Here is a 10,785-nt window from a genome sequence, read left to right as displayed (position 1 = left end):
ACTGGATGACTTCATTAACCATTCAATCCTCAACCACTATGCTTTAGATAGCACTTTAGTTCCTAGGCACATACAGCCTCACTGAAATGAGATTTTGGGTTGTGTTCTTCCTCAGAAATGTGAGGGAACTGGCTCCCAGTTAAGGTAAAGAAGCACTTGTTCCTTGGTTCCTGGGAGAAACTATTTCTTAAATAGTTTCAAAACTGTTGGGTTTAACCTGCAAAAAAGATGCAGGAACTCCTCATTGCATCTCACTTTCACCCATAAATTCTTAACCTGTCCATTCCCCTTAGTGATTGTCCTTTTTGTATTATTTATGACCATATGTCTTCTGCACCATCTTCACCCTATCTGAGTATCTAGAGCCCAAAAGACCTCTCGGTCTCACTTGAGAGCTTGAAAATCCCGTAACTCCCTTCCAAACATGTACCTGTTCTCCAGCCCTTGCTCTTTTATCTGAGTCACAGCCAAGGGGACAACTGAATCACGTCCAGAGACACTAGCAGAAAAGGGCTTTACAGACAGAGCCTCAGGCTGCTGTAGATCTAAAAGGTAAAGACGAACCCTAGTGCCACTGTAACTTGTTTATTTGTTACTGACAGTTTAAAAACAGAGAGGGTAACCACAGAGTTGATGGGTCAGTTCAAGAGGTTTCAGTACATATTTGACTGGAGATTAATTGGTTATTAAAAAAAGAACTGCAGTTGTCTCTGTATGGTCCTTACTTCTCTGACAAAAAAAACAACCCTCGATATCAGACAATTCTTCGACGCAGTAACCAGGTTTCTCCTCCTCTGACCGCGCCAGTGTAGCTATTCTGCAAAGGCATTGCTGAAATCAGATCTTGCTGGTCTGATTGGTGCAGGCTTGGGGAACGTAACAGGCCAGAAATGGCAACCTAAATCTGCCCGTGCCGTACAGGAGCTGTGCAAGGGTGCTCAGACTAGATCATGCGACAATCGCTTCAGACGAAATACGTCTAACCCAGAGCGCATGTCCAAACATGACCTCTGAGGCGTAGTTTCCTTTTAACCTCGGTAATATCAACTTTTTAAAGTGCTTCCATGGGAAGAGTTATAACCAGTGACATCACAGCTGGAGGCTCACGGATGTTTTAATATAGACAAATGTTAAGTAGCACAAGCACGTCTAAAAGCTGACACAACTATTATGCACTTACGTTTTATGGCCACAGAGGTTACAAGTTCTTCTTCACTTATCAACAAGAGCTGTCAACCTACAAAAGGCCTCTCTAGAATGTCTAATAAAAGTTTTATATTAATTATTGTTTCGATAATAGAAATATTAGTATTACAGCAGCGCTTGTAAGACATTTATGGATCAATGCTACTGTTTGGAGCCGTTCAAATGCAAAACAAAATCATTAATTTAGTACTGAAGAGTTTACAAACACTCATAAACAGTGCATTTTCTCAAAATGTCCAGAGGATATCCTATTACTTCTCGACACCTGCATGCCAGCATATCTGTATAAAACAGTTTGCCAGCAATACCTTTATTACCTCGTTCCGTGTACTAATTTATCGCCATTGTATTCTATACTCAACTTGTGCTGCAAACATCACACAGCACGCTCTGTTACAACTGGCAGGATGACTGACCGTTAAAATCTGCATATCATTTACTCCAACTTTGGTTCCAGAAAGTGGTAAGAAATTTGAAATAGAGGCAAACTGTCAGAGAAACAGCCAAAAAGCTGGGTGATTATCTAAAATATATGTCAAAGTCTAGTCTGGAAAACTCCTGAGAATTGGGTTTCTCCAAGGGAATAAGAAAAAAAAAACAGGCATTTCCTCTTCTAGCTGCTGTAACAGCAGTCTTTCATTGGAATCCGTTTCTGCGGCCAGGATGGGGAATCATAGTGGCCTTCAGCAACAGGAGATGGTTCACCAACCCTTAGAACAGGTTTGATTTGAATTTTGTTTGAATTGTGGCTAGGGGTCTATCCAAAACAAATCTCTGCTCTGCTTGGCCCTCAGAATTACCATGAATTTCATTGTCTACACAGATGCAGATGCTGATCTAATTTGTAGCAGCTGCAGAATACTTAATTAAGCCTTTTCTGGCCATCTATGGCTGTCTGCTTCTGTGTCACATCATCATGCAGTGCAAGACAGACAAATCCTTGAGTGTCACACAATTAGCCAGGAGGTGCAATCACTTTTTTTTGTTTTGGGTTGTGTACTTTTTGGCAAAGTATCTGAAAATATCACCATACCTTACTCAGGCAATTCCACTTCAACAAAACAGAAGGAACCCACAGCCTAAAAAAATCCTTTCCCCCGTGACCCCCTTCTCCAAAATGAAAGGGGATCACAGGGAGAACGTCTTTCTTCAGCTGGGGGCGATCACATGGACAAACAAATGTGGTAGCAGGAATGAGAAAGGTGGTCCTTACTTAATATGCTAGTTCTGAAGCTTAATTTCTGGGAGCCTTTCTTCTTGGAGGGAAGTAGGGGGAACTGTCTTTGCAGAAACTTCACTTTGATACTACCAGCTGATGGTGAAGAGGTTTAAACCATCTAAAGCTGCATAAACTAACAATTCCTCTGCATCAGCTCTAGAGGTTGTGCGAGCTTTTGGAAGACAGATAAAGATTTTAAAGACAGTGACTCCCAGCACTGTACTTTGCAGTTGGCAGGAGCCTACCTGACCCCTTCTGTAAATTCAAGCGGCCCCCCAGCTGCTCTGACTTAGTCTCTGTTTGGTCATAGGCCCTTCAGAACAAAGTCACCAAAGCACAGCACGTCTCCCTCCAGTGTGCTCTTCTGTATTAGCGACCCAGCTGAACAATGAAGATACTGCATTTTTTGGGCAAAGACTGTTTATTAATCTGGGTAGACTTTAATCACGGTTGTATTAAACCATATGATAAATTACACTTTCACTAAATGCCTTGCTTTTTTTAAAAAAAAAAAAAACACTAACATTTCTGAGGCATGTGAAGATGCAGAATAATCAGGTTGATGAACAGCAGTTCGTGAAAACGACATTTCCAAATTTGTTCTTCAAATACATTCCTGTACTTAAACATTATTAAGATGGGGAATTGATTCCAAATTTCCACTCTAAGTGCATATTTGATCTATTTTTATCTTTTTGCATAGGAAAAAAAGGCCATTTACATTGAAATTTCACCTAATCAACTTTATGTCAGAAGAGACGGGGCGGGGGGGGGACAGAACTGAAGCTGGTCACTGATCTTTGGAGTTTGTCTGAGACCAAAGTTTTGCTTGTTGATTTCAGACGAGCACTGAATAGCTTCAAAACCCTTGATACATTTCTTCCATGCAAGTCTAGACTCACATTTCTGGAGTCCTTAAATCTCAGGTCAGTAGGTTAAATTCTTCCTTTAGTTGCACTTCAGTAAGATCATTGACCGCAATTGTTGTCGCCCTGAAATACACACGTGTATATATAAACTATATACATTTGGTGGAACGCTGTCATAGGATGATGAGGACATCGTAATACCTTACAGAGAGGCCGTGGCTGGTACAGGAACTGGAGTTACAGCATGTTCGAAGATTAATTCTCAGCCAAGAATAGGATCTGGGTGGCCACTGACGTAGGGCTGAGCTTCCATTTTAGGGTCTCGTTGGAAACCTGTCAGAGGGCGTTGGATTTCAACAGACTTCAGGGGACTTCGGGTGCAGTGCATGAGCTCCACAGAACCTCCACTCCACGCCAAGCAGGAGATTCAACATTCCTACAGCTGTTCACTCCTTCAGACGCAGATTTTCAAGTTTTCAGACAAATGGCGGACCTGAAGTATTAGTTCCTTTGTAAAAAGCACGCGGCAAACAACAGGAGCGGTTATCACTAGGCCCAGATCTAACACTAGCCCCTGTTGTCATCTGCAAAGTAAAAAATACTATTTTTACACTTGTAGGACAACTTTAGTAACATCTAATCTTTGAAAGAATACATATTTGTCTATGAAGAAGTTACCTCCTATCTGTAGTTTTAAAACACTGTTAAGACAGAAACAAAACAAACATTACAGTAAAAACAATTCTTAGATAAAAATAATGTTTGGACAGCAGCTCATGAGATATTCAAAGGACAATATCAACTTGCAAACTACATTTTCAGAAACCGCCTTTTGTAACGACGAAACACGTCAGATGACTAGAAGTGGATCAATTCAGCAAAACAAACCAACCCCCTCTCAGCTGCTGACTTTGCGCGTTTGGCAGCCTTCGTCCCGCTCCGGGATCAGTCTCTGCCCCGCAAAGGCCCTTGAGAAGATCAGCAAGGGAGCCCGAGAAAACCCTCACTTTTCGAAAAAAAGGGGGCGTTGAAGAAACAACTTCCCGAAAGCCTGGAAAGTGACAGATAATACCCCAGGTCAGCCTGCCTCCAAGCCCCCCACCGAGACCAGAGGCAGAATTTACACAGCCTTTCCAGGTGCTGCCGCCTGTATTGGACAGGTGTCATCTGAGAAGCAATCAAAGCCTGCAGTCCACCTGAATGGGGCAAAATTTGCTGGCTAAACATTATTGCCAGTGACTCTGTTTGAGATTTACTGCCAAGAGCTGTCTAAACTTTCTTTAAGAAAGCTCTTTTTCCTCAACCTTCTGTAGTGAGAGAGGACATACATCTACATATGTAGCTGCCATGCTTGTAACCTGTCTCGTCACGCCGTGAGATATAAAGAGTTGGGCAGGTTCAGGTACATGAGTCCCTTCATGTATCTAAGGCCATGCTCAAGTCTGAGCTTGCATATGCATTTTTCTGTCTTTATGGACCTGTCTGATTTGTGAGAATGGGACTGCACGATAAACCAAAGCATATTAAAATGGCAATAGGAACCTTTCAAAATTATTTCCTTTGCTAACTATGTTGCTGCTTTACTGCTGGGTCCAGTTTCAGACCAAGGTTTTTCATTTCTTCACTGGCCATATCAGGTCAGCACATTTTCTTTCTTGTAGTGATGCAGGTGTGCATCTCAGAGAGCAGGAGCCATGCACGAACCTGAGGCACCAACATTCTTAGTGGACAACTGCTGTCGTACAGCAAGTGGTCCGCCCCAGCCCCAAGGCGTAAATCACCAAATAAATGAGTAGCAGCCCAAAATTGGAGGGGAGGTGTCAGTGTGGAGCGGTGTGTGTCCGGGATGGAGGGGTCAGGGCAGACACCGGAGCAGTCGCCCCTCCAGACCACGTCGCTCGTCCGGGTGTAGGCGGGGACCCCCTCGCCACAGCCACAGGCGCACAGAAGAACAGGCTTTTGGGTTAAAAACGGGCTCTCCCAGCATTGCCTTGAGTCGCCTTCCTCGAGGCGGCCCAGGGAGGTGGCACAGTGCGTGGCCGTCCTTAAAAGAAGGAAAAACATCGATGTGCCAAGCTTTAATGTTTCAACATTTGGCCCGGACTTTTGAACCAGCGTATATTCAACAACGAGACAGATGCTTTTTCCAAACTGCATGTAAAAGCATAAGTCATATTCTAAGTACCGACTGGAGGATGAGCACAGTCCGAGATCAATAGTTTTGTGATTTTATTGATAGCATGTGTAGCATCCCTAAGGTAGGATCCAGACGGAATTTATTACGGCTTCTGAAAATGTCAAGTTACTTACAAGTGACATTCCTTTTAGGCCTAAGTGCACATCAGTAAAGACTCATATTCTTTTTATAGAAAATGTTTCACAAATCTCTTTAAATATATTTAAGTACTATAGGTTTGCATTTTAATAATACACTACTTTTGTGCTTTTAAACATCTCAGGTGCCGAACAAGAATTGTAAACTGTGAAGTAACTACTATGGGAAAGATTAAGTAAAGCATTGGAGGCGGATGATTTTGACAATAAAGAGGGTGTATGTGGTAAGTGTTTAATATTTATTGCATTTAACATTACAAAGTACTATTTATTGTTTTCAGATTTAATGTTAAAAGCAAAGCCTGCAGAGCAAGCGCTGCTGTGTTATATACTTACAGGTACACCTGTGACAAAGGCTTTCTGTAATCGTTGCTTGATGTGTATAACACCATTTTAGTAATGGCATGCCATTTTATTTAAAGTTCGTATGTCAGCTGTGCCTACCTTGCAAGTATTTTTCTGCAATTAAATGATTTTGCAAAGAATCTTGTGAATTTCAGCATTTAAATTGTGCTCCTGGAATACGTATCCTATTGTCTTTGAAATTATCTGAGTTTACATCTTTATCCATTATAAAAGCACACGGATTGAGGGAATATTCTGAATGAATGAAGAACAAACACAGTGCTGTTGAATAATCTTGTGGGGTAGATTAATCTATAGCCTCGATTTCTCTCAGGGTGAGTTGCTGTGGCAACCGCCCCAGTTCACTTTAAAATAATTTTGTAAAGCTCACTTCAAGTGCTTGCACCCAGCGTGGGCCAAGTTTAAAAGCAGCCAGACATGGGAAGAAGTGTTATACTGTGTTGCTCTTACAAGATAGGGAGGTGGTGGAAGAGAGGGAGGCGTGGAGTGGAGTGGGGTTGAGCGGAACTTTAAACAGAAAATAGAAACCAAGCCACCCCAGGGTTAAGACGCAAAGGAGGTGGATCATTTCATAGTAACCTTGCTGCTTTTCAGCTTGAACGCCATTGAACGATGTAAGCTGGCAGCCTCGTTTCTCCTAAGGGAAAGATACGTTCCGCATCCACAAAAGAACAAAAACGGACTTTGATAATCATCTTCACGGGGATGCTACCTTGAGATAATCACACTCGTAAGGGAAAGAGGCACTTGGACACACACTTCACTCTTTGATAAAACTTTGGAGATCTGATTCTATAATTACTACGCTTTGACTGATGTCTCATTGTTTAGAGCAGCGCTTGCCTCAGGTGGTGGATTAAGAAAAAAATAATTTTGTCAGCAGACCTACGCGTGACCTGTGACCAGCAAAAAAGGGTCGGTTTGAGTCTTGTGCCAGAAACTCAAAAAGGGTCCATTTGTGGAGCATCAGTACAAGTAGAGACACCAGAACAAAGGTTTTTCACTGTTTGAAATTATTCCAGATTTTAAAATTAAATGCAGCAAAAGAAAGAGAAAAAAAAAATCCGAAACGCTTCAACAGATACTGCATAAATTCATGCCTTATCTAACCCCGAGACGAGTGAGAAAGCCTGATCCCTCCCCTTGTATCTGTTTGTCCATCCAGCATCTGAACTCCCTTTTGAAAATTAAGGTGTCCTTTGTACGGATTTGATGAATTGTACTGAGGACAAAAACTTGGCACTGCCTTAAGGTACTCCGGTATGTGAAGGTCACAACTATTTAAAGATGAGGCCACAAGTGCCCGCGCAGAGGTGCAGTAGATGTGCTAATCTGCTGTATAGTTTTATTTTCTGAAATAGTTGCCTACTCTGATAATTGCTTTCGAGACGTGACGCTGCTCGCGTTCTGTCTCGCCAGCCGAAGGGCTGTGTTACCAGCTAGCCAGAAACCTGAAAACTTACATATCCTGCACAAAATAAAGCAGATGACAGTTCGTTTTCAATTAGAGCACAGAAGTGTGAAGTCTTGACACAGCTTTCTATTTTTTCCACTAAGAAAATGCGAGTATTACTGGATAGTCGGGTGCCGTGCTGGGAGACCGTAATTGCCTGCAGAAGAGGCGTAGCGAGGCTACAACGCGCGTAGCTGTCCCGTATTCCTTTCCCACCGCGGAACCTGAGGCTGAGGCAGTATTTCTCCCCCGACGCTACGCGGGCTCCGCCGCTGACACTGCCGAGCATATGTTCCTCCCGGCACCGCACACGACGTGCCTGGCTCGTGTCTGGCTGCCTGGTGGCTCCCAGCGCTTCGGCATTGCTGTCATTCTCGTTTTTCTGGGCGCATTCGTAGCTGGCTGTTGAGGGTTGTCCGCTCCGTGCCTAAATCTCACCCAGACAGGGGAGGAGGTGGTGAGACCCGAAGCCACTACAGGGTGTTCTCCAGGGACCGGCCCGGAGAGCAGTTGCAGGGCGCTTGTTCCAGCTGCCTTAGCTGCATTTTTCTCTGACGGGGCTTCGTGCATCCACGTCCTAAGTACACTCGAACTGGAAAGGCATTTTTTCACTGCCGAATACGGAACTTGGGAAGTAGGTCAGTGGCCCAATGAGATGTTTACAGGGGAAAAGACTGAGGGACCGAGGGCTCGTATTAAAACAAACCAAATACCTATTTATCACTGCCGGTCGAATTCAGCCGTTTGGCTTTATCACGCGTGCTGCTCCCCTTCCCAGTGCCTTAACCCACCACAAAAAAAACGGTCTGTGCCTTTACAAACTCCCCCGCTGCCCTCGAAGGGTGGTAAAAGTTGGCTGCCTATCCACGCAGAAATTAAGGCGAGCATCTGCAAAGTCCAGTTCTACTCACGAATTACCGCCGGTGCTTAATTTGGACGCAAGCTGCCATACAGCACGGTCCTTTCAGGCCGGTTTGAACAGCTAATGAACCTATTAAAAATATATATATATATAAAAATTAAGGTTTAAAGAAAAAAAGCCCTGTCTTTTAACGCGGCGTGCGGGTGATGCTGCCTTCCTGCAGGTAAAGGGACGAGGGACCCCGACGGGGAGCGGTGCGGGGTTTTCTCCGGATTCCTCCCTGGGGAAGCTGCCCTGCGCTGCTCCCCCTGGCATGGCTCCCGCACCGAGCCCCAGGGGGGGAGGCACCGGCGGGGGGGGAGTGCGGGACGCTGGGCCGCTCGGCCCCAGGGATGGAGCCCGGCGGGGTGGAAGGGGGCCGGGGATGCGGGGGGATGCGGGGGGGGGGGGGGGTTGCGGCTGCGGGGTCGGCGGTGACAGCGGCCGCGGGTCCCCCGCCCCCGCTCCGCGCCCTCCCTCCGCTCCCCTCCCGCAGCGGTCGCGGGGAGCGGCGTGCGGGGACGCGTCCGAGCCCCGCGGCCGCTCCGCTCCTGCCAGCCCGGCCCTCACGCCGCGGATCCTCCCCGGGAGGGTGCGGGGGGGCTCTCCGTGCCGTGTAATAAAGGACCGTCATCAGGTTTGCGTGTGGCATGCGGCGTCACCCCCACCGCAAAACTAAAATTAGCGAAATGTCAGGAATGGGAAGATTGATTCGCCCGAGATGCAATTATCATTTAAAAAGTGCTTGATTGAGGTGCTGATGTTCAGTGATTTATTCTGCATACCATATACATAATTAAAGTAGCGTAGCGGAGTAATTTATCAATCTAGTTTAGACTAGAGGGGCAAGGAAGGGAGCCGCTGCCGCTGCTCTCTGTTTGTTTTATTAAAACGCTTTCGGGATCTGATCCCGCCCCCTTTTTGCAAGAGTGAAACTGATTATTTCTCCAGCTCGGGAGGAGAGAGTCATTCGTTTGGGATTGTGGGAGAGGAGGGAGAGAGAGGGAGAGAAACAGAGGCGCGGAGAAGAGCAGGGAGGCGGCGGGAGCGAAGCGGCGGGGGTCACCTCGCCGAGCCCCCCCCCCTCGCCCGCCCCGTCCCCCCCCGCGATGCTACAAAGGCCGTGAGCTGCTCGCCTCTCCCCACTCGCCTGCTGTCACTTCCTTCCTGGACGCTTTCGGGACGAGTCCGGTTACTTTGAATCCGATCGAGCAGCTCCGCCACTTTCTCCTCCTCCTCTTCCTCCTCCTCCTCCTCCCTCCTCCTCCTCCTCCTCCTCCTCCGGGCTGCACACACACACACACCACGCACACCCCAGACATCTTCTGGCTGCTTATTGGATTGACTTTGAAGGTTGTGTGTGCCATTCGAGGAGGCTGCGTGTCGATCCAGGTGGTGAATATTTAAGGCTGGAAGAAGAAGTAAAGGGATTTTTTTTTTTCTTCTTCTTCTTCTTCTTCTTTTTCCTATGAAAGGAAAATATCTCAAGGACTAGTCTGATCATCCAAACAGCTAAATGTTTATAATGTAAGTACATGTGAAATTCAGCACCGGAATAAAAGATCGTGGGCATGGTACGAAAGCCCTGTTTGCGTTTCCTGTTGGGTTTGGAGAATGTTACCGGTCGTTGTGTGTGGACTGGGACTGAGGTTGCTTGCCAACTCCTGAAAGTGTGTGATTGCACTGTCAGTTGCTTAAAAGTAACTTTTTACACAGGTAACGTAGTTAAATCACTGTCTGGTAAATTATTTCTGACTTGTCTCTATCAGTGTCTTCAGTGTTTAAACTTTGGTGAACTTAGTTTACATCATTTGTGTGCTTGATATCGTGAAGTGCTCGAAGCTGATTTGGTCTGAGCAGTTCACCAAATGCCATGACCGTGTAGTGCGTGCACCCTGATTTATCAGACTGAGAAAATGATCCAGTCTGAGTGGAGTGCTCTTAAACTTCGTCACGTTGTAGGCTCTCCAGCTCTGGAGTTTGGGTAATGCATGCTTCCCGGAGTTTAACTCTGTGCATCTTTCATTTCAATACTTCGCGTTTGAGATGGAAGGACCCCTTGCATTGAGGTGGGAATTTAAGTCACAGCTGCAGACCTCTTATGGAATAGTATGCTTCGGTCTTTACACTGCACTTTGAGCAATCTTTACCTTTTTTAACACGAGGGGAGTAGAGCTAATCAGCCTCACAAAACTGGCCAGTTTAGTTGCAGTACAGTTACTTCCAGGCTAAGATAAACTTTAATGTAAATGAGAGACTTAAAAGACTGTTTGTGCATTATGTAACTGTAATACTTAAAAACTTAGTGTGACCTTCTGTCAGCCTGGAAAACAGAACAAGTAGAAAGCCAAGCTAATACTTCTGTTTCTAAAAAAAAAAAAAAGAAGACAGCACAATGCAAAACAAAACTTAATCATTGTGGGAACCTAAGCATTGT

The 10,785-nt window shown here is 45.4% G+C and overlaps 1 protein-coding gene across 14 annotated transcripts in view; it reads left to right on the top strand.

Moving 5' to 3' along the window:
• Positions 1-9,297: 9,297 nt before the first annotated feature.
• MEF2C (myocyte enhancer factor 2C) overlaps positions 9,298-10,785 on the top strand; it is a 130,267-nt gene continuing 128,779 nt past the window's right edge. For 5 of the 14 annotated variants that reach the window (XM_075411415.1, XM_075411426.1, XM_075411419.1 and 2 more), the window contains exon 1: positions 9,309-9,875. The gene's annotated coding sequence lies outside the window, so the exon portion shown is untranslated. Of the gene's footprint in view, positions 9,876-10,303; positions 10,418-10,785 lie in introns of those variants that run through there. The other 9 variants (XM_075411427.1, XM_075411425.1, XM_075411422.1 and 6 more) reach the window with 4 other exon arrangements.

This window comes from Opisthocomus hoazin, chromosome Z, assembly GCF_030867145.1.
Source record: "Opisthocomus hoazin isolate bOpiHoa1 chromosome Z, bOpiHoa1.hap1, whole genome shotgun sequence".
Taxonomy (NCBI): Eukaryota; Metazoa; Chordata; class Aves; order Opisthocomiformes; family Opisthocomidae; genus Opisthocomus; species Opisthocomus hoazin.
This window is presented reverse-complemented; position numbering and strand designations above follow the sequence as displayed.